This window comes from Lepus europaeus, chromosome 2 (genome assembly GCF_033115175.1).
Source record: "Lepus europaeus isolate LE1 chromosome 2, mLepTim1.pri, whole genome shotgun sequence".
In the NCBI taxonomy this organism is placed as follows: Eukaryota; Metazoa; Chordata; class Mammalia; order Lagomorpha; family Leporidae; genus Lepus; species Lepus europaeus.
The window spans coordinates 25,887,167-25,911,236 of NC_084828.1; the positions used below are offsets into that span (position 1 = coordinate 25,887,167).

Here is a 24,070-nt window from a genome sequence, read left to right on the forward strand (position 1 = left end):
GGTTTATGAAATACTTTCTAGAGTTTTTGTAATTATTGGGATATTGGATGGAACAGGAGAGAAAAAGCTAGAAGACTTTTTACTCCAAACACATCTTTAGGCCTTTGCTTTCCAGTTACTGTGGGCTAATGAATCTTCAAATATACTAGCATCTCTTGAATTAAAAAATGGAAGAAGTGTGGATAACACATAGTATACAGTTTAATTTCAGGCTTACTTTTTCCTCTTTCTTTGCACAGTATTATAGCTTATTCTGTAACACAGTAATTAGTGGTACTATAACACATTAATTAGTGGTTCTCGCATAAAAAATTGTGCTTATAATAATATGGTTGTCTTTTTGATGGAAGTGCAGATTATAATGTAAAAATTAATTCAGAGACTAAATCATACAGTGGCATTATGTGTTTTCATTTTCATTTGTCTGGTTTTTATAGTGAAAAAGATAAGTTAGAAAGCAAAATTGAGTAACTCAAAACAACCTGAGTATCTAGATTCATGCAATTGTCTTTGCTAATCAGTAGAAAAAGAGAAGAAAAGAGAAGCTATAGCAAACTGATTAATGGGATACATCAGAAATGCACACACATGCAGAAACACAGAGTGAAGGAGGGAGATAGAGAAAGAGTTAGAGAGAGGGAGAGAGAGAGAGGAACTGTTCAGTGCGGTCTATGCTTTGTTATTGTTATATAGTTATACATTTACAATTATGATAATTATAATAATTTACATTGTTTTATTAACGGTCTAGGTTTTGTAGAAACAGGTAGAGTGTAGATCAATAGGTCTACACAGAGGTGGATAGATAGAGTGTGAACTGTTTACACTTTCATCTAAAATTTATTTTATGATAACAAACTCTATTCTTAGCATTAGAGTACACATTATAATAGAGATAAAGGTAATATAATGATCTTTTTCTTCCAAGGAAATATAATGTGGCAGGGAAATAGTTGAATTTACAACTAATGAATTTAGTAGACTATGTGAGAATCTTGAACGTTAGGCCTAGAATTTTTTTTTTTTTTTTTTTTTGACAGGCAGAGTGGACAGTGAGAGAGAGAGAGAGAGAGAGACAGAGAGAAAGGTCTTCCTTTTGCCTTTGGTTCACCCTCCAATGGCCGCTGTGGCCGGCAAATCGTGCTGATCCGAAGCCAGGAGCCAGGTGCTTCTCCTGGTCTCCTATGCGGGTGCTGAGCCCAAGCACTTGGGCCATCCTCCACTGCACTCCTGGGCCACAGCAGAGAGCTGGCCTGGAAGAGGGGCCACTGGGACAGAATCCGGCACCCCGACCGGGACTAGAACCCGGTGTGCCGGCACCGCAGGCAGGGGATTAGCCTATTGAGCCACGGCACCGGCCAGGCATAGAATTTTCAACTTGATTCTGGGTGCAAAGTGGAATCATCTCCGTTTATGATCAGGATTTTGAAACTAATGTGATTTATTGCTAGGTAAAGTAATTAGTCAATGTTGATTTCCAAATGTGAAAGCCCTCAACAATTCAAATTACTAGTTTGTGCATATGTATAATGTTTCCATATAAAGTGAATATGACAAAAGTTAAATATTGGTAAATTTATGCTTCTACAGTGAGTTATTTTTTATTTGTGTCATTTAAAATGCTTTAAAATATAAAGAAAAAAATTTAAAATGCTGCCTAAAACTTCCAGTACTATATTGAATAGCAATGGTGAAATTGAGCATCCTCGTCTAATTCCAGATCTTAGTGGAAAGGATTCCAACTTTTGCTCATTCAATATAATGCTGGCTGTGGCTTTGTCATAAATTGCATTGATTGTATTGAAGAATGTTCTTTCTATATTCAATTTGTTTACAGTTTTTATCATGAAAAGAATTTGTATTTTATCAAATTCCTCATCGGCCTCTATTGAGATAATCATGTGTTTTTTTTTCTTCAATTTGTTGATGTGTTGTATTATGTTTATTGATTTGCATGTTTTGAACCATCTCTGCATCCCTGGGATAAATCTCACTTGGTCCAGATGGACGATTTTTTTTAATGTGTTGTTGATATCAGTTAGCTAACATTTTGTTGAGGATCTCTGGATCAATGTTCATCAGGAATATAGATCTGTGGTTCTCTTTCTTTGCTTTGGAATTTAAGTGATGCTGGCCTCAAAGAACTTTGGGAGGATTCCTTCAGTTTCAATTATTTTGAGTAGTTTAAGAAGATATCAGGACAACCTGGATGTGACATCTGCCCTCCATTGATTGCCAGGGTCAATTTGGCAGGTCTGGCTGGCTAGGAAGGTGCCCCCTTCCCCCCTTACCATTCCATGTGCATCCCTCCCAAAGCAGCATGCTTGGCCGAAGAAGACCTTCCCTTGCTAGAGGATTTCTAGTCTTTGTTAAAGGGTATATGACTAGCTGCACTCCCCTGCAGAAACCTCCAAACCAGGTCTCAAGGTCCATAAAAATGACTGGGATTACTACTTCTTTAAAATTTGAGTAGAATTCAATAGTGAAGCTATTCAGTCCTGAGTTTTTCTTTGTTGGGAGTGACTTTATTATGGATTCAATCTCCAGCTTGCTTATTGGTCTATTTAGGTTTACTGTGCCTTCATGTCTCAATTTTGGTAGATTGTGTGTGTACAGAAATATGTCCATTTCTTCTAGGTTTTCCAATTTGTTGGCATATACTTGTTTGGAGTAACTCCTGATGATTCTTTTTTTTCAATTTTTAATTTTAACTTTTAACTAGCTTTTTAACAGATTCAATGTTATTTGTAGATAAAATTCTAAGAACATAATGGTATTCCTTCATAATTATTTTTATTTCTGTCATATCCATTATAACATTTATTATTTCATTTCTGATTTTATTAATTTTGGTCTTTTTTTTTTTGGGTTGTTTGACCAATGGTATATCAATTTAGTTTATTTTTTCAAAGTTCAGTTCTACATTTCATTGATTTTTGTATGAGTTTTTTTTTGTTTCAATTTTTAAATTTCTTTTCTAATTTTTATTATTAATTTCCTCTTACTAATTTTGGGTTAGATTTATTCTTGCTTTTCTAAGTTCTTGAGATGCATTGATAGATCTTTTATTTGATATCCTTCTAATTTATTGATATAGGCACTAATTGCTATAAACTTTCCCCTCAAAACCTCTTTTGTCATACCCATAAATTTTGATATGTTTTGTTGTCATCTTCATTTGTTCCAAGCATTTATTTTTTTATTTCCTTGACCCACTGTTCATCCAAGAACATGTTTTTCAGTTATATGTGTTTGTATATTTTCTAGAGTTTCTTATGCTATTAATTTCCAATTTCATTCCACTGTGGTCAAAAAAGATACATCATGTGATTTCATTTTTTAAATTTTTTTTGTGTCTTTTTATAGGCAACCATATGTTCTATCCTAGGGAATATTTTATGCACCAATGAAATGAATGTGTATTCTGGGTCTGGCATTGTGGCATAGGTGGTTAAGCTGCCACCTGCATTGCCAGTATACCATAGGGGCACAGGTTTGAGTCCTGGCTGCTCTACTACCAATCCAGCTACCTGCTAATGTGCCTGGGAAAGCAATGGAAGATGTCCCAAGTCCTCGGGCCTCTGCACTCGTGTGGGAGACCTGGAAGAAGCTCTTGGCTCCTGGTTTCAGATTAGCCAGCTACAGCTGCTGCAGCTCTATGAGGAATGAACCAGCAGATGGAAGACATCGCTCTGCCTCTGCCTCTTTGTAACTCTGCCTTTCAAATAAATAAATAAATATTTAAAAAAAGAGAATATACATCACAGCTTTGGGATGATATATTCTGTACATATCAGTTAGGGACATTTGGATCATAGTGTGTATTAACTCTGTTGTTTTTTTTGTTGATTTTTTGCCTAGTGGATCTGTTCATTATTTAAAGTGGGCATTAAAGACTCCCATTATGTTAGCCATCTCTTTTATAAGGTCTAAAGATTACATTGTGCATCCTACAGATTCCTTTATAATAGAATTAGTTTCCTACCTTGAAGAGAATAGAGAAATGAAAGAACAAGTTGGGCTTAGAATAGAGAAATGAGGGAGCAAGTCCTAGATCGCTTGCTGACAATAGCAATATTACATGAATACTTAGCAAACCGTTTCAACCACTAGATAACAACTTAATAAAACATTTACCAGAAGGTCCAATGCCTTCTATAAATTTTAAGAATCATGTATTTGAAAACACCTCTTAAATATCTAACATGGTGTAGTTTGTTTAGCCAGTAAACTTAAGCACAACCATCTAAAATGTTTTTAGTTTCTTTCTACCAACACGTTTAAAACATATGATACACAGATTCAGGTCACACAAATTAAAATGTATCTTTGATTGATTTGTAATAGCATAGCCAAAATAAGAACTTAAATAATAATCTCATAGCTAGATTCACTTCGCCATCAGCGAAGTATACAGTAAGTAGAAAAAACCTCCCTTTCAGACCAAAGGGAAAGGAAGTTTTAAAGTGAGAATATAATTTTCCTCATGGGCATTGTCTACCTTAGAAAAACTACTACAAAACATGCCTGTGACTATAGACTTGTAGTTCAGGCCACCGAAGATTAGAGATGGGAAACGGGCACTCCCTTGACTTGCATCCTCTGGTCTGCTTTAACAAAAACCAGGAGGAAAAGAAAGCTAGGCATCAGAAGCAATGGGTGGCAGGCCTATTAATGGCTGATCTGTACAGTGATCTGCCCTCAAGGAGACCCAACAGGCCATTCCACTGCAGTGGCTTTCAATGTGGTAAGCCTGGGCTTCAGCAGAAGTCAGCTTGTGAAGAGCCCTGGCAGCTCTGCCAAGAGTTGGATCACTGGAAATGGACCTGCCCTGGAGTCGAAGGATGCCCAGGTCAGAGCCACAGATCTTATTGGCTCTAAGCTGAAAAGCCCTTCACTCAGCCCAACTTCCAAAGGGACCACTGCAGCTGAGGGGATGGTCAAGTAGGGTCAGCAACATTGCAGGCAGAACTGTCAATTTCTTGTTAGAGATGCCACCTGCCTTTACCTGGCCAGCTCTCCTCCCAGGCCAGCCAAGTAATGAAAGTCAGCAGAGTGCCTTCCCCTAGGAGGTTCACACCTCCCTTAGGATATACCCCATGTGAAGAGATAGATAGGTCTGGGCCTCTTAACTTACAAGGCCTAAAGCCCACCAGATTATTATCAAGCCCCTTCTATCAGGTTCTATTTGCCTCTCAATCAGAAAAATTACTTGTAGCTTAGACAGCACCTTTCTTAGCTCCTTTAATAATGACTCTGTCCTTTGTTCTAGACCCTGTCTAGCGTACTTGGGCCTCATTCCTTTGTAATCATAACCTCTACTCTACCACCAATGGCTCTACTCCCAACCTGTGTGTACTGATGGTCCTCTTCCCCACTTAATGCTGTATAATTGTTCAAACCTGGTAAATGCCACTCTTAGGATCATTGGTTACTATCCTCACTCTGTCTTTTATGACCTTGTCTAAATATGATCAGAGTCGGCAAACCTGGAAGGCTTCCATAGCCTTGGCAACTCATGACGACAGCCTAGGGTGGTTACTGGCGCCATAAACTAGAGTGTCAATTTGTTGGGTCAACAACAGGAGCCACTGTGCACTTGCTCCTCATGTGGGATCTCTGTCCTTAATGTGCTGTACATTGTGATTTAATGCTATAACTAGTACTCAAACAGTATGTTTCACTTTGTGTTTCTATGTGGGTGCAAACTGTTGAAATCTTTATACTAAATTGATCTTCTGTATATAAAGAGAATTCTCTTGATGAAAATGGAAGGGGAGAGGGAGCAGGAGAGGGGAGGGTTGTGGGTGGGAGGGAAGTTGTGGGAGGGGGAAGCCATTGTAATCCATAAGCTGTACACTGGAAATTTATATTCATTAAATAAAAGTTAATAAAAAAAAGAATCCCATTATGATTGTATTGGAACATATGTCTACTTTCCCTCAATTATCATTTGTTTAAATAACTGGGTGCTCCAGCATTGGTTGATATACATGTATTATAGTCACAACTTCCTGTTGAGTTGATCCCTTAATTATTACATAGTGACTTTCTTTGTATCTTTTAACAGTTTTTGTCTTAAAGTCTATTTTATCTGAAATTAGGATATACATTCCTGTTAGTTTTAGATTTGTATTTGAATGGAGTGTTTTTTCCATCATTTCACTTTCCCTCTGTATGTATTCTTGTTGCTGAGGTGTGTTTCTTGCATTACTTTTAGGCAATATATAGATGGCTCTTGCTTTTTCATCCATGCAACCAGCCTATCTTTTAATTAGAAAGTTTAGTCCATTTACATTCAAAATTATTATTGATAAATGATGATTTGGCTTGCCGTTTTTTTTCTGTAAATATTCATAGTATTTGTTTTGGATATTCTTTGTACTGTTAGATCTTTCTTTTTCTTTTCTTTTTTTTTTTTTTTTGACAGGTAGAGTGGATAGTGAGAGAGAGAGACAGAGAGAAAGGTCTTCCTTTTTGCCATTGGTTCACCCTCCAATGGCTGCTGCAGCCGGCGCATCTCGCTGATCCGAAGCCAGGAGCCAGGTGCCTCTCCTGGTCTCCCATGCGGGTGCAGGGCCCAAGCACTTGGGCCATCCTCCACTGCACTCCTGGGCCATAGCAGAGAGCTGGCCTGGAAGAGGTGCAACTGGGATAGAATCCGGCACCCCAACCAGGACTAGAACCCGGTGTGACGGCGCCGCAAGGTGGAGAATTAGCCTGTTAAGCCACGGCACCAGACAAATTTTTCTACCTTTAGATTCTTTGAAGATGATGGTTATCATTTTCTGTTTCTGTCTGTAGTACATCCTTAAGTAGCGTTTGTAAGGCTGGCAGGGAATGGCAAATTCTTTCAATTTTTGTTTATTTTAAAAGGTGTTTATTTCACTTTCATTTATAAATGAGAGATTCACTAGATATAGGATTCTAGACTGACAGATAATTTTTTTTTCCTTTAAGAACTTGGCCTGTGTCTCCATTCTCCTATCTGTAGGAATTCTGATGAGAAATCTGTTCTCAATCTACTTGGAGACCCCTCAAAGGTAATCTGGCATTTCTCTCATTTACATGTTAGGGTCTTTTCTATGTGTTTTATTTTTAGATGACACAGCATTTCTATTCCTGGGAATTTTCCAAATAAAATAAAATCAGCATATGTTTATTGCAGCTCAATTCACATTAGCTAAGATATGGATCAACCCAAATATCTATCAACCTGGTGATGACTTGATAAAGAAAACGAGATGTATATTCAGTATGCAATATTACTCAGCCATAAAAAAAGAATGAACTCCTGTCTATTGCAACAACATGGCTAAAACCAGAACCATTATGCTTAGTGAAATAAGTAATTCCCCAAAATACAAGTATCATATATTTTCTCTGATACATGATTGTTACTATGATAGAACACAAAAAATTGTAGAATAAAACAGATAGCTTATGATTCGCTTGGTATTTTTAGCCCTTGTCTAAACTCCTGTGTAAAAGTGGTGTTTCCAGTTTGTACATGCTGAATATTATGATTAGTGGTGAATTAACCTCTGGTTATAAAATACATTTAAATTATGCATTAGCAAAAATTAAAATAAAAAAAATGAATGAAAGGTCTTGAGGGAAGGAGAGAAGAAGGGTGGTGATTATATTTATCTTCTTTGAATATTTATGAAATATGTGAATTTTTCTTTTTTATATTAAAAAAAAAAACTTTTAGGCCCACGCTGCAGCTCACTAGGCTAATCCTCTGCCTGAGGAGCTGGTACCCCAGGTTCTAGTCCCGGTTGGGGCACCGGATTCTGTCCCAGTTGCTCCTCTTCCAGCCCAGCTCTCTGCTATGGCCCGGGAGTACAGTGGAGGTTTGCCCAGGTCCTTGGGCCCTGCACCCACATGGGAGACCAGGAGGAATCACCTGGCTCCTGGCTTCAAATCTACGCAGCGCACCGGCCATAGTGGCCATTTAGGGGGTGAACCAACAGGAAGGAAGACCTTTCTCTTTGTCTCTCTGTCTCACTGTCTAACTCTACCTGTCAAAAATCACTGTACAGTGTTCTGCCCTCAAGGAGACCCAACAGGCCAGTCCACTGCAGTGGCTTTCAATGTGGTAAGCCTGGGCTTCAGCAGAAGTCAGCTTGTGAAGAGCCCTGGCAGCTCTGCCAAGAGTTGGATCACTGGAAATGGACCTGCCCTGGAGTCGAAGGATGCCCAGGTCAGAGCCACAGATCTTATTGGCTCTAAGCTGAAAAGCCCTTCACTCAGCCCAACTTCCAAAGGGACCACTGCAGCTGAGGGGATGGTCAAGTAGGGTCAGCAACATTGCAGGCAGAACTGTCAATTTCTTGTTAGAGATGCCACCTGCCTTTACCTGGCCAGCTCTCCTCCCAGGCCAGCCAAGTAATGAAAGTCAGCAGAGTGCCTTCCCCTAGGAGGTTCACACCTCCCTTAGGATATACCCCATGTGAAGAGATAGATAGGTCTGGGCCTCTTAACTTACAAGGCCTAAAGCCCACCAGATTATTATCAAGCCCCTTCTATCAGGTTCTATTTGCCTCTCAATCAGAAAAATTACTTGTAGCTTAGACAGCACCTTTCTTAGCTCCTTTAATAATGACTCTGTCCTTTGTTCTAGACCCTGTCTAGCGTACTTGGGCCTCATTCCTTTGTAATCATAACCTCTACTCTACCACCAATGGCTCTACTCCCAACCTGTGTGTACTGATGGTCCTCTTCCCCACTTAATGCTGTATAATTGTTCAAACCTGGTAAATGCCACTCTTAGGATCATTGGTTACTATCCTCACTCTGTCTTTTATGACCTTGTCTAAATATGATCAGAGTCGGCAAACCTGGAAGGCTTCCATAGCCTTGGCAACTTATGACGACAGCCTAGGGTGGTTACTGGCGCCATAAACTAGAGTGTCAATTTGTTGGGTCAACAACAGGAGCCACTGTGCACTTGCTCCTCATGTGGGATCTCTGTCCTTAATGTGCTGTACATTGTGATTTAATGCTATAACTGGTACTCAAACAGTATGTTTCACTTTGTGTTTCTGTGTGGGTGCAAACTGTTGAAATCTTTATACTAAATTGATCTTCTGTATATGGAGAGAATTGAAAATGAATCTTGATGAAAATGGAAGGGGAGAGGGAGCAGGAGAGGGGAGGGTTGCGGGTGGGAGGGAAGTTGTGGGAGGGGGAAGCCATTGTAATCCATAAGCTGTACACTGGAAATTTATATTCATTAAATAAAAGTTAAAAAACAAACAAACAAACAAAAAGAAAACAAAAAAAAAACTTTTAAAAAGTGCCTAAAAGCAGGGCCAAAACTTTTGGAATCTTATTTTAATTAAAAAGAAAAACGAAAGCAAATTGTAATTTTACTGAAATATTCGAGTACAATACAATGCAATCAATCATTTCCTCTAATGCTCTATATTGATATTTGTGTCCAGAACTCTGCTAGTTATCTTCATATTTTCTATTATTTCTTATTTGTCTTTATGACTGTATCCTTTGCTATATAGTGTTGTGAAGTTTTTGTAATATTTTGCAATGATACTTCCTATCATTTTACCTTCAGTTAAACTCTATTCTTATTCAACATTCTTTACCTGAGTTATATCAATTTATCTAAATTTTAATACTGGTTACATGCTGATAAGTCTCAACTATGTGCTTGCTCTCTGTCCTTTAAGCAGAGACTCATATAATTATTTTTTTCATGCACATCTTTTCTTGGGAGTCATAAAAACTTTACCATGTTCCTTGATGAAGTCTTTTCTCCTTAGAGTGTGCACACTGATTGTCGTCTTCTTATGATGTTTGTGCTTCTTATAGCTTTTCATTTTCATTTTAGAAAACTCTCTCTCTCTCTCTCTCTCTCTCTCCTCCTTCTCTCTTTGCATGTTTTCTTGTTGCTCCAGGGATTCTGTGCTCTCACTAAAGGTGTTAAAAAGAGTCTTTGGAGAATATATAAGTAAAAGGGTGCTTCTGCTAAGTCCTTTGTTTCACTGTGCTGTGTGGTCTAAAGGTGTGCATATTTCTACAATCACACACATCAAATTATCTCTACAGAAACTTTCATTTTTAATACTGTGATAAAATATGACTCAAATAAAGTCTGACTGTTAATGTAAAGTCCATATAGTTCAGCAGTATCATCTGCTTACATGATAGAATAGTTCTTTTCCTAAGCATTAATTAATTTATTTGAAAGAAAGAATGATAGAGTGGGACAGAGGCAAGAAGAGAGAGAGAGAAAGAGTGCTTCCATTAAGTGGCCTCCTCTCTAGATGACTGAAATACCTGTGACTGGGTCTTGACCCAGGATCCAGGAAATCATGTTGGTCTCCCAGATGGCTGACAAGGGCCCATGTACTTAAGCCATCTTGCACGGACTTCCCAGGTGCATTAGCAGGAAGCTTGGTCAGAACTGAAGCAGCTGGGATGCAAACTGATACTCCAATAGGTGATGACAAGTGTTTCACAATGTTGGCTCCTAATAAACGAATTCTTGTTGCCCCGGATCCGTCTCCAGTCTCTGTCCTATTTACTTGACTACTATTTCTTGTTTTGTTTTTTGTTTTGTTTTGTTTTGTTTTGTTTTGTTTTTCCACTTGCTATTTTTATTATTCTCTCAACTGGTGTTAGTATCAGATTATATTTGATCAACAAATTCTTTAACATGGTTTCTTGGTTTAATTATTCTTTAAATTATTCTTTGAATTCTGTATCAAATAAAGGAAAAAGTTATTTTTTTCAAATAATTCCTACTGTTATCTTTCTGAAAGCGTTTGACTTACTTGGCAATGCAAAAATTGCTAACATTTTACATTTTATAAACATTAATTATTTTTTAATAATTGCAGTTACTCCACACCTAAATCAATTCAAAACAAAACAAAACAAACAAACAAACAAAAATACAGGAAGCATGTTTTTAGCCTAATGGCCAAGACACCTGCACTTCCTATGGGAATACCTGTGTTCTATTCCCGGCTTCTGCTCCTGACTCCAGCTTTCTGTCTATGCAGAGCCTTAGAGGCAGTGGTGGTGGCTCAAATAACATGGAGACCTTCATTTGTTCTCAACTCCTTTCCTGGCTGCAGCCAAATTCATGTGGACATTTGAGGACTGAGCCAGAGGACCGGGAGCTCTCCCTTTCTCTGTCTCTGACAAGTAAAAAAAAAAAAAATAAAGCGCTTGCTAATTCTTATTGAAGTAGTTTTCTAATTATCTGTCCATCTCCTATCTGCCTTTATTGGAAAATATTGTTATTCTACCTCACTGTCAAATCCTCCTTTACCTTACAAGAAAATGTGTTAGGAAAGCTTACTTTCAATGTTCCACGGTAAAGAATAAGCCACCTAAATTGGAAAGTGAAACTCCAAATGTTAAATGAGGGATTCAAGACATTTCCCAAGAGGCCATAAGACTAGCTTAAAAGCTGGTAAGATGTGCCTAAAATAACTTTAACTCTTTGACTTATAGTCATGTTATAAATGTGCCAATTAGACATGTTGACATATACATGCAAACTATGCCCAAACCAAATTAAAATCCAAAAGAAAACAAAGTAATTCAATGAGCAATACTGAGAAGTTAACAGAGCTCAATAAACAGTACCTTCTCAGAAGTAGGGAGCATTAAACACCTGGAAATTTATATAATTTAATATGCTAAAAATGAGGTGGTTCAGGCAATCAGGAATTTCAACCTGGAGAAGGAGCAGAACGGGAAATCAGCAAGACAAAGCACTCTCCCACTCCCAAGCACCCCTCCACCCAGGGTCCCCTCAGAGAACACTTGAACAACCATCCAGAAATTAAGGGAGAAATTTCTAGAAAAGATGACAAGCTGCTGTTGTTACTAAAAATATGTATGTTGATTCCATAGATCCTGTGACTGCTGTGCAGGTAAAAGATGCCGAAACTCGTCAGGAGCCAAAGGAATTCAGATTGCCGAAAGGCCATCACTTTGATGTGATGGATATTAAGAATATTCCCAAAGGCAAAATTTCCATTGTAGAAGCATTGGCACTGCTCAATAACCATAAACTTCATCCAGAGACGTGGACTGCTAACAAAATAGCACAGGGATACCATTTAGAACTGAAAGATGTAAATTCCCGTCTCAAATATTTTGTTACTTTTGAAGTCAAAGTTTTTCCTCCTGAAGACAAGAAAGCGATACAACCAAAATGAAGAAAATCATGAAATTACTGTTCCTGTGTGTACTTTCCGTCCCCCATCCCATACATGACTACTATTTCAACTATGCCTTATCCGATGTTTTTTGCTATTAGTTATTTGTGTCTATGTAACGGATTATCTCAAAATAAGAGCGTGTAAAATGATAAATATTTATTTTCTTCTCCAGTTTTTGAGGCCAAGGCATTTGGGAGTGCCTGAGCTTGGTGCCTGTGGCTCAAAGTGTCTATGAGATTTGAGTTCACTTTGTGGGGCTCTAGAAATTGCTATAATCAACTGTAATGGAAGAATCCAAATCAACGTGCACTCATGTGGTTGTTGGCAGGATTCAGAATATGTTTAAAACTTCTAAATGGAAATTTCCACAGTGCTTTCTCACCACATGGAAACTAGTTGTCAGTAGGGTCATTGACCAAAGAGGTAGAGAGGGAGAGAGTATGAAGCCATAGACATTTTATAACCTAGTCCCTGAGGTGATATTCCATCATTTCTGGCCAGTTCTATTCATTAGAAGTGAATCAGAAAATTTGTTAAGTCAACAATAGGAGTCACTGTGCACTTACTCCTCATGTAGGATCTCTGTCCTTAATGTGCTGTACATTGTGATTAATGCTATAAGTAGTACTCAAACAGTATTTTTCACTTTGTGTTTCTGTGTGGGTGCAAACTGTTGAAATCTTTACTTAATATATACTAAACTGATCTTCTGTATTTAAAGAGAATTGAAAATGAATCTTGATGTGAATGGAAGGGGAGGGGGGGTAGGAGGGAAGTTATGGGGGGGAAGCCATTGTAAAAAATAAAAAAGAATCAGAAAATTTAGCCCATACTCCGGTGGATGGGATTATACAAGCCTGTAAATTCCAAGGGAGGCAGAAATAACTGGAGACTATCATCAAAGCTGCCTGCTATACTTTTCAACATAGTTACATTCTTCTCAAGCAGGTAGAATTTCCCTCTATTACTTGTTGCACTGTAATTCTAATATCTTGTATGAACACTGTCCTTTTTATGTATTTCTTTATCTTTTTATGCTATTATGATCCATGCAGGCACATCCAAGGTGCAAATATTAGATTAATGTTTGCATACTCTCAGTTCTCTACAGGAAATATCTATCCATATTCCCTTCAGTTTCCCAATCACTTTAGCTGTGAAGATTAGCAAAACTGGCTCTTTCCTTTGTTCCAGTGATTTCTTAGTTTGAAATATCTTCTCTCTAGATACTTCTCCTAGTCCATCCCTTGAGCTCAGCTTAGTTGTCATCATATTTACAGAATTACTTCTTATTTCTCAAGTATAAGTAAAATATTATCATTGTGAACCTACAATGCTGTTAAATATCTGTTGTTTTACTATTCACATGATATTATAATGATCTGATAGGCATCTACTTCCAGTAAAAGATAGTCAGTGGATAATAACCAGGGTTTATTTTGGGATCATCAAGTCTTGGGTATGCTTCCATTACATTGATTCCCAAAAGATGATCATCTGTTAAGAAATTATATATCAAGATCATCTAATAAAGGCAATTATGTTGAGTCATAACTAAAATTAAATAACCTCAGAATTGGCATGGAAAATGAGTAATTGAAATATCACTATTTTAAGATTAGTTAATACATTAAGTTAGATATTGAGTAATTTGGGAGTTCAAGAGGACAAGAATAGAGAATTCCTGCAATTACAAATATGTTTAATAATAATCATAAACTCATTCCTCTATTCAAAATACAGTTTATTGTATCAAGTTATTATACGCAATTTACCATGTATGAATTTCCAGCCTATGAAGACCTGAATGTTAGTAGACATTTCATGGGACACAGAGGAGATTTTGCAATAGTTTTGTAAAAAATGTTTTTCCAGGGGGAGAGAGAGAGAGAAAGAGGGAGAGAGAGAGAGAGCGCTCCTATACACTGGTGAACTCTCCATACTTTCCCAGCAACATTGGCTGAGACAGAAGCTGGGATCTGGGAGCTGGAAACTCAATCTAGGTCCCCCACATAGGTGGCAGAGACTCAATTACTTGAGACATCATCTGATGCTATCCCTGGTCTGTAATAGCAGGAAGAGGGAATGAGGAGCTGGAGGTGGGCATTGAATACAGGCACTGTGATGTGGGATGTGGATGGATATGTTAGTCAGCACCTTGATGCCCACCCTAAGGCTCAAATTTTTCATTATTAGAGTTTAGATTCAATTTCAATATGTAAGGTTATTCTCAAGACCCAAAATTTTGAAATGATTGATGACTACATAGCGCACATACAAAGCAGAAACAAAGGAGTAAGTGATATTAAAAGATCAGTGTGTCATCACTGTAGATTATAACATTTATAAATTATGACTTCCACACAATTTAATTTAATTTTCCTCCTTTTGATGCACCTGTATTGCCTCTATTGTCAATGTTTGTTCTTTATAGCTAAGAACAGATATTCTTAACTCACAGATACAGTTTGTGTAACACACTAGGAAATCATTTATAATTGTATAATGCTGCAAAGGCTAGTTTCCTGACTAGACTTTTTGAGGATTGATTTTCATGTTTTTCATCTTTGTCTAAATATATTTTCTTCTTGAGCAAAGACTTCCATATTATTATATGAAAATAAAAATTTGTCCAGAATAGATCTTTTTATTGACATATACATACAATTATTCTTTACTGAAAAACGCATCAGCGATTTAAAGTTCCTGACCTTTCACCAACTCCTTATTTTAAGTTTTGAAATTAAAAGTTCTAATAATTGTCTTTCCAATAATTTTATCATTTTTGTAGATGTTGTATGGAACCATACTGACATTTTTAATGTAATACATGAAATATTTATTACTATTTATTTCATTGAAAATGAGAACAAATTTTTAAACAGTAAAAGACAGGAATAGATAATTCTTGTCAGAGGACATGTAACCTCAAAAAAGGAATCATAACAGTGAGTAATCGAAGAAATCTTACGTTATACAACAAAAGCAGTGTTAAGAGGGAGGGTTATAGCAATTAGTGTCTATATCAACAAATTGGAAAGGAATCGAATTAATGAGCTATCAGTGCTTCTCAAGGACCAAGAGAAGTGACAACAAACTAAACCCAAAATTAGTAGGAGGAAATACATCATAAAATCTAGAGAAGAGATAAATAAAATTAAAACAAAAAATACAAAAGGCCAGTGAAAAGAAGAGAAAGAAATTGACAAATCAACAAAATCCACAATGATACTTCATCTCATGGTTTTCATACAGAAATCAAAAACCAATAAATGTTGGTGAGTATTCAGGGAAAAATGTATTCTAATCCATTGTTTGTGGGCATTTAAGCTAGTACATTCTGGCAAATGTGGAATACAGTGTGGAGTTACCTCAGAAAACAAAATAGATATATCATGCGACCTGGAAATCCCACCCCTTGAAATTTACACAAATGAAATGCAAAACAGCATATGAAAGAGTTATCTGTACTCCCATGTTTATTGCAGCTCAATTTACAATAGCCAAGATAAAAAATCAACCAAGATGTCTTTGAACCACTGACTATATAAAGAAATGTAAGTATATATCATATATATGATATAGAAGAAGAAATATATATATATATATATATATATATATATATATATATATAATATGGAACACTATAAAGCCATAAGAGAATGAAACCCTGCCTTTTGTAACAAAATGGATGCAAGTTGAAATCATTATACTAGTGACACCAGGCTGTCCCCAAAAGACAAATACCATTGCTTTCCCTCTTCTAATATTATACCCAAAATGTAATATATATAAATGAAATTGACATTTTAAGATCCAATGATTGTTTGCAACTCTTGTATCTACCATTGAGGAACAGTGATTTTTTTTTCTTCTTACTATTTGTTGAATTCTTTATATAGTGTAGTATTAATCTTATGAATATAGAATAGATTGATAGTTGATCATTGTAAAAATAAAGGGAAGAGCCGGGAAAGGAAGAAGGTAGAGTGGGAGTACAGACCAGGAGGGAGGGTAGGGTGGGACATATTATGCTCATGAAAATGTATATATAAATCACATGAATATTTTTCATTTTGAAAATTAAAAAAAATAAAAAAAGAATCATATTTATGCTCAGTCTCTATTCAGATTGAAAATATTTGAATCTGTTATGGAAATTCCATTCCATGCTTATACATATTTGCATATTATCACTGAGTATAAATTCTTAGTTTTGACAACATAATACCATGTATTTTCAGAAGAAATTTCGACTTCTAAGTTCCTACTTTTTGGCCTGACTTGAAACATTGGATAATTACTTGAGAATATAGAATGAAAATGGACAGCATTTTTATTCTTAGAATTTCTCATTTTATGTTTGGAAACTGGTGATATCATTCAACCATGCTTCCAGATTTTTATACAACTTGGCACATTCTTCCAGATTTATAAAAAATCACTCTGTGCATAATGAGACTTATTTTAATACCCATTTAAAAACCCAAAGAGCTCACATTCTTTATATAGGTGAGTAACAAGGAGATTTATAGCTTCAAGTACACTCAATACACTTATGTATTTTACCTATTTAACTGATTTCCATATATTTAACCTAATAGCTTTCTGTTAAGTCATCATTGATATTCCCTGATTTTAAAGTTTGTTTCTGTGATCTTATTCTTAGGAGTTACCCCACAGAGCTGTCCAGAGAACAAAATTCAAGGTTTTTATCCAAATTTTAATTCTAACAGTTGAAGTCTAAACAAAACAAAAAAAAATGCATTGAGGATGTTTTCTCTTTAAAGTAATGTTTTGTAGAAAATAAGAAAATAGCTATCTTACATTGATTTTAACACTTGTGCCTTTAATGCTGTTTATATTAATGAGATATGCATAAAGGATAGCTTTTATAGAGTTGATTAAAATAATATTTTAAGATGCATTTTCTGAAAATTTCTCTCAGAGCCAGCACTGTGACATAACAGGTTAAGCTGCTGCCTGTGATGCTGACATCTCACATGGGCACCGTTTCGTGTCCTTGCTGCTTCACTTCCAATCCAGCTCTCTGCTAATACATCTGGGAAAGGACTGGAAGATGGCCCAACTCCCTGGGCCACTCCTCTCACTTGGGAGATCTAGATGAAGCTCTTGGCTTTGGCTTGGCCCTGCCCTGGTATTTGTAGCCATTTGAGGACTGAACCTATGGATAGAAGATCTCTCTCTCTCTCTGTTTCATCTCTGCCTACTCTCCCCACTCTCTCTCTGTAACTCAAGCAGTCAAGTAAATAATTCAATCAAGAAAGAAAATTTTTTCTGGATATACACTGAAATATGTTTTAATAAAGCAATCTATTTGACTTTACTTGAATCTTCAAATATTTCATAAAAGATGCTTCCTCTCTTCTATTTCCTGACATATTTCTTTTTTCATATTCCCCTATGTTGTATGATCTTTACATTCCCAGATTCTTAGCTTTCAGAGTCATTCAATATAGCCTGGCCTTTTATGCATCAACTACTTCACTGTGCTGATCCCTATGACTATCCGCAATGAGCCTTCCTTCTCCAGTGATACAACTGTTAATATGTACGTGATGTGATCTTGAATATAACAATTTTAGTTGCCCTAAATTTTGCAATTAGTATGAAAGGATAAAGAAAAACACTGAGCATTTAATAGCTCAAATAAATGACAATTAATAGTCATAAGCATTACTGAAAATTTATTAAATATGATCTTACTGCATATGTCACTGCCCCATACTGTCCTACTTTTCTCCATCTACATAGACTGCAGAGAAGATTAAATGGATAATCATCTTGCCTTGGGATTTCTGATATGTTTTCTTCACCATGCCAAGCAAGGAACAGTCTCTTGACATAAATCTGTGAAATGGTAGTTTACAGACATGGGAAACTGAAATTCTTATCCCTGAGTGGAAGTTTAGTAAATTGTAGAATTAACCAGGTAGGATCTAGCACAGTAAGAGTATTCATAATTTGTCACATGTTTATTGTGGGATAAATATGGTACTACTTTCTTCTTCTATGTAGAAGGCATTTGAGGGTAGAAGGATGTTTCTCATACCCCATGTCAGCAAAATGAAGAGTTTATAGCATCCAAGAGACTACCTCTTGACCTGAAGTTATTAACAATTGTCAAGGAAAAGATGGGGAACTTGAAATTCCCTGTGACTTTCTTAGTCAATAATATACTCAGCCATATTTTCCTTGTGAATATGATTTTATTCATGAATACTCTTTATTGAAGATATAAGGAACTTTTCAAAAACACATTTTTTGTGAATGTATTTCCTAAATATATTAAATATATTAAAATATATTAAAATATATGCTTTCCTAAGTATATTAAAATATGTTTATTTAATATATTCAAATTACATTAGCAATGAACCTATAGTATCTCCATGTGATAATCATTTATTAAATGGGCTTAATTAATTTCTAATAAATAATGTGTTTAATTAATTTAATGCATATACTGGATGAATTGCTAATATATATTCATTTTCTCTGGATGCAAGAACAGAGGACCAGGATAGAAGCAAATGGGCAGTACCAAAAATGCTGTTACATAAATGAAAGGGAAAACCTAATGCTAGAAATTGACAGAGGGGGAGGTTGTCCAGGAACTAAATCTTATTCTATACCACCCCTGATTCTAAGAATCTACTATTGTAAATCTGCTGAAAAGTGACTCTCTTTTCTCACCCACTCCACATCCCATGTACAAGTTTGCAGTGTTCTGAGAGAGAAAAGGATTTGAATGAGACTGATGTAGGTATCTTCATCCAGTTCGGACTGAATCCATACAGCATGAAAGTTAACACCTTCCAGCCATCAGGAAAAGAAAATTTGAAACTGTATATTTATGGGCAGAAAAAGAAAATAAAGAAAACCATTTTACATGCATGCTTTGCTTGCTGGAGATGGTTTAATAAACATTCATATTCAATATCACCTTTGTGGAAGAGGAGACATGAAGACAACAGAATCTCATCAGTTGAAGGAACATGAAATTCGAAAAGTGACAGAAAATTGTTACGTGTTTCATGGCTTTGAGAGCTAATCATATTATTTTATTTCATAAAATTTTACTTACATAGTAGAATTAGACTACCAATGCAACCATAGCAAGACACATTTGGCACATGGTTGCAAGCTATCTTTTTCTCTTTTTTGTTATGACAAAGTTTTATGACACATTTTCTTTAAGCCATTATTCTTTTCCTCTTTATTACTCCCCATTTTCCTTTGTTAATTAACTCAACCACTATCAGTCTTGGGTTGCATTGTAGCAGTTAGTATAGAAGAATTTGTCTACTACTCAGTATCTTTTTGATTACTTACTGTCTTAGTCATCTTGGAGTCTCTGCTTGTAAGTGGGTTCCTACCTACTTAAGTTTGCCACCAATATTGTCTGTTTACTATGTTCTAGACACTTGTGATACAGAAATCAAAAGAGAGGTTTCTCTTACCAAGCAGAGATTAGTGGGGAAGTCAGAAAAATAAAAAAAGAAATTTCAATAATCTCGACATATGCTCAAAATAGATGATTGTTCAGAAAGACGTTTTCTCTGAATTGATGACAAACCCAAATTCCTCATCCAACATGTATGCATATTTTCTTGTAAGTCTTTTAGAAAAAAAATGCACTTTTAATCTTGAATCCAAACAGGGACTATAGTCCTGCAGGAGTTGGTGCACTTCTGTGTCAATCTAAACACTAAATATTTTCAGATTTGAAGGCCATATGGTGTCTATTATATCTTCTCAGCTCTGCCATTGTACTTCAAAATTAAACATAAATAATAATACTACAAAGGAATTAAAATATCTGTGTCTCATAAAATATAAAAACATGAAGTGTGCTGACTTGTGTTCTATCCAAAGACTTTAGTTTATAATGGTATATAAATATGGTTTTTACAGAGATCTAGAAACATTTGGTTATTATTGATGTGCACAGTGGAAATATGGAGGTGAAGAGAATTAAAATATAAATTGCAGAAAGGAGGAAGAATCGAAGCTTTTTGTCATTCTAAACAATTTGGAATTTTTCCAGTAAATTAATAATCTGGAAAATGGATAACGGGTCACAGTGATGATGTTTGTTTATTCATTTATTTATTTTTTTAATTAATTTATTTATTTTACAGAGAGAGGAGGACAGACTGGAAGAGAGAGAGAGAGAGATTTCCATCCACCGGTTCACTCCCCAGATGGCCTCAACTGTCGGGGCTGGGCCAGACAAAAGCCAGGAGCCAGGTACCCCATCCTGGTCTGTCACATGTGCAAGCAGGGGCCCAAATAGTTCAGTCATCGTCTGCTGCTTTTCCCAGGCTATTAGCAGGAAGCTGGATCAGCACTGGAGCAGCCAGGACCTGTATATTGCGATCTGGTGCCTATATAGATGCTGGCATTGCAGACGGTGACTTTACCTGCTGCACCAAGATGCTGGCCCTATAGAGATGATATTTAAAGGAGAATTACCTAGTAGGGTTTTTAAAGGAATAATTCCTAATCCTATGCCATATAATGATGGGAAAGGGAGTGAGATAGGCTTGTCTTCACGGAAATTTATTTTAGGTGGCAAAATGGAGAAAGAACAAATCTGATATAGTCCAAGTGAAAGGTGATATAGGTTGTTATAGGTCACTGATGGTGCACAATGTGAGTACACACAAAAGTCATTAAGGTTTTGGTGATAAATTTTGTTGAATCAGTAACCAGTGGTTACCAAAACAGATTAAAATAATATTATATGATTTTAGTATTTTAACTTGTTCAATTTTAGATATTAAAAATATAAAATCTTCAATAATAGAAAACATTGTATATATACATTATGCAGGGAACTTAAAACCTTCATTGTATAAAATGTTAATATTTTCATATCTGTTAGATGCATAAAATCAAATAAATGACCCTCAATAAGAGAGATGTGATTGACCAATTTCCATTGGGATGGACAGCTTTAGCTTTCCTGTGAACTTTTGCTCACTGAATTAAGGTTGGTGACATGTTGTGTTCATAAGCCATTTGTCTTTTTTTCCTCAAGAAATTATAGCCTTCATTTATGGCATGTCCATGTTGAGCGATCAGTCTCTTTTCTTCTAACAATAAATGTTGCATTGCAAATAATTTATGATGTTTTTCTTCTTTGGAGTGAAAGAGAATGAACAATAAAAGAATGACTCAAAGGAGTTTGAATAATGACTATTCCCATGTGTCTAATTGTAGATTTTTCAAAGCAGCATTTGGCTTTAATAAATCTTTTGATTTTATACATATCTATTTTGACATATGTCTATGTTGATGCTACTATCAGATCTGGTTTCCTCCTTTTTGGGCAGCACAGATATTCAGTGCTAAGTATGACAAAAGTAATTGGTAGAGTGTCTTTCAAAGGATTTACAGCTATCACTGAGGGAAGTATAAGAAGGAAATACCATTTATAAGTCAGAGAAGAACAAAGTCCCCATTAAGAACTGAGACTTGAACATCACTTAATGGGGGTCTCTTATCTAGACTCATATGTCACTTGAAATTTATTGAAACTTCAAGTGCAAAGTCAGATAGGGTAAGATTAAAAAGCTCACAAGCTTACAATTCTTTTATGGAATGACTTTCTGGGGAGGACAGATAAAATCGTGATTCATCTTGATATTTTCTTTGTAGTTAATATTTTGAGGACATGCATATCATGTGAGTCTTTACATTTTACTTATATGAAGGCATCATACTTAAATTGACTTTTACAAATGTTATTAAAAGAAAGATGTAGATGAAGAATGGCTCAAAAGTCATAATGGATCGTTTCAAAGATTAGTATGAATGAATTTTTATTTTCTACATTGTATCAGCAGTCATTAAAATAAGAAAAAATATGGTAATTTTTGCATACAAGTTATTATCACTTATGAATTTTCAGATTCTAAGAAGTAAGGTATTTAACATTTCTTCTTTTCCTTAGTATATTTGTCTCAAAAAAGCAAAAAAACAAAATTGGCATCCATATTACTGAAGTCACTTAAGTAATATATTTGTTCCTATTATTCCCTCAAACTTTGAAGTAACAAAATCACACATTTCCTGAAGATTTCCTGAATCTCTCTATTTAATATTATATTACCTACAAGATCTGGAAATGAATCTATTATAGGTAAATATGGGGAGAAATGATCTGTTATAAGAGAAAAATAATTAAACATTTGGCAAGAATGAAGCATAGGATTAATTAAGCTGCAATGCCAGGGTTCAAATTCCTGCCCTGCTGCAAATAGGCTTTGAACTCTTAAGATATTTTACTGCTCTCTGCCCTATGTTCCTCATTTGTAAAATCAGATTCCTCTCAGGAATGCAGTAGAGATTCAATAACTTTTAAATGAAAATAATTTAGAAAAAATATGCAACATAGGCATGGCATTGGGGTATAGCAGGCTAAGTCAGAGCCTGAGACACTGGCGTATCTTATGGGTGCCAGTTCAAGTCCCGGCTGCTGCATTTCCAATCCAGTTCCCTTCTAAAATGCTTGGGATATCAGGGGAACATGCACCCATGTGGGCAACCCAGAAGAAGTTTCTGGCTCTGACTTCAGCCTGGCCCAGCCCGGTCATGGGGATATTTACCAAATGAACCAATGAATGGAAGAGCTCTCTCTCAGTATCTCCTTCTATCTGTGTAACTTTGCCTTTCAAATAAATAAATGTTAAAAATATATACAACATGTATTAGATGATGACTATTGTTCAACTATTTTCAATTATTAGCCATTTATAATCAACTCATAAAAATTTGAGATAAAATATTCTCTGTACTTCTTCCATTGTTTCCCATACCAGACAAATAGAGTATAGCTTATAGGATTGATTTGGCATGTACAAAAAAGTTCATTTTAAATGTAAGTCTTTAATATAGAAAATATTCTTTTTCATTCATTTTCATGTAAATGTTCACATTATTGATGTCAATCAAAATAAAATGAAGAGTTTACATAATTCCTTAGCTAATATATTCTCAAATATTTACATCGAAATGAGATAACTGTGTTACCTATCATTTTTGTTCTTGATAAAGTTTCTCTAGTTTTAAACAAACTGCACCCACACAGACACACAAAATATAGTGCAGTCTGTTGAAATCTTTACATAGTATATACTGAATTGATCTTCTGTATATAAAGATAATTAAAAATGAATCTTAGCCAGCGCTGCGGCTCAATAGGCTAATCCTCTGCCTGTGGCGCCGGCACCCTGGGTTCTAGTCCCGGTTGGGGCACCGGATTCTGTCCTAGTTGCTCCTCTTCCAGTCCAGCTCTCTGCTGTGGCCTGGGAGTACAGCAGAGAATGGCTCAGGTCCTTGGGCCCTGAACCAGCATGGGAGACCAGGAGGAAGCACCTGGCTTCTGGCTTCAGATCAGCGCAGCGTGCCCGCCACAACGCACCTGCCGTAGCGACCATTTGGAGGGTGAACCAACAGAAAAAGAAGACCTTTCTCTCTCTCTCTCTCTCTCTCTCTCTCTCTCTCTCTCTCACTGTCTAACTCTGCCTGTAAAAAAAAAGATTAAAAAAAAATGAATCTTGATGAAGAATGGGATGGGAGAGGGAGTAGGAGATGGGATGGTTGTGGGTGGGAAGGAGGTTATGGGAGGAAAAGCCGCTATAATTCAAAAGCTGTACTTTGGAAATTTATATTTATTAAATAAAAATTTTAAAAAAGTTTCTCTAGATTGATAATATGCAGCTTCTATGAACGTTTAAAGAAGTAATTCCATGTGAATAATACCAAGAAAACTACATAGATCATCTTAATTTTAAGAGGAAACATGAATGTAAATTTGCCCAAATTAAAATGATAAC

General features: G+C 36.0%; 1 pseudogene; it reads left to right on the forward strand.

The window, feature by feature from the left end:
* LOC133750560 (NADH dehydrogenase [ubiquinone] 1 alpha subcomplex assembly factor 4-like) overlaps nt 1–12,235 on the forward strand; it is a 93,649-nt pseudogene extending 81,414 nt beyond the window's left edge.
* Nucleotides 12,236–24,070: the final 11,835 nt, after the last annotated feature.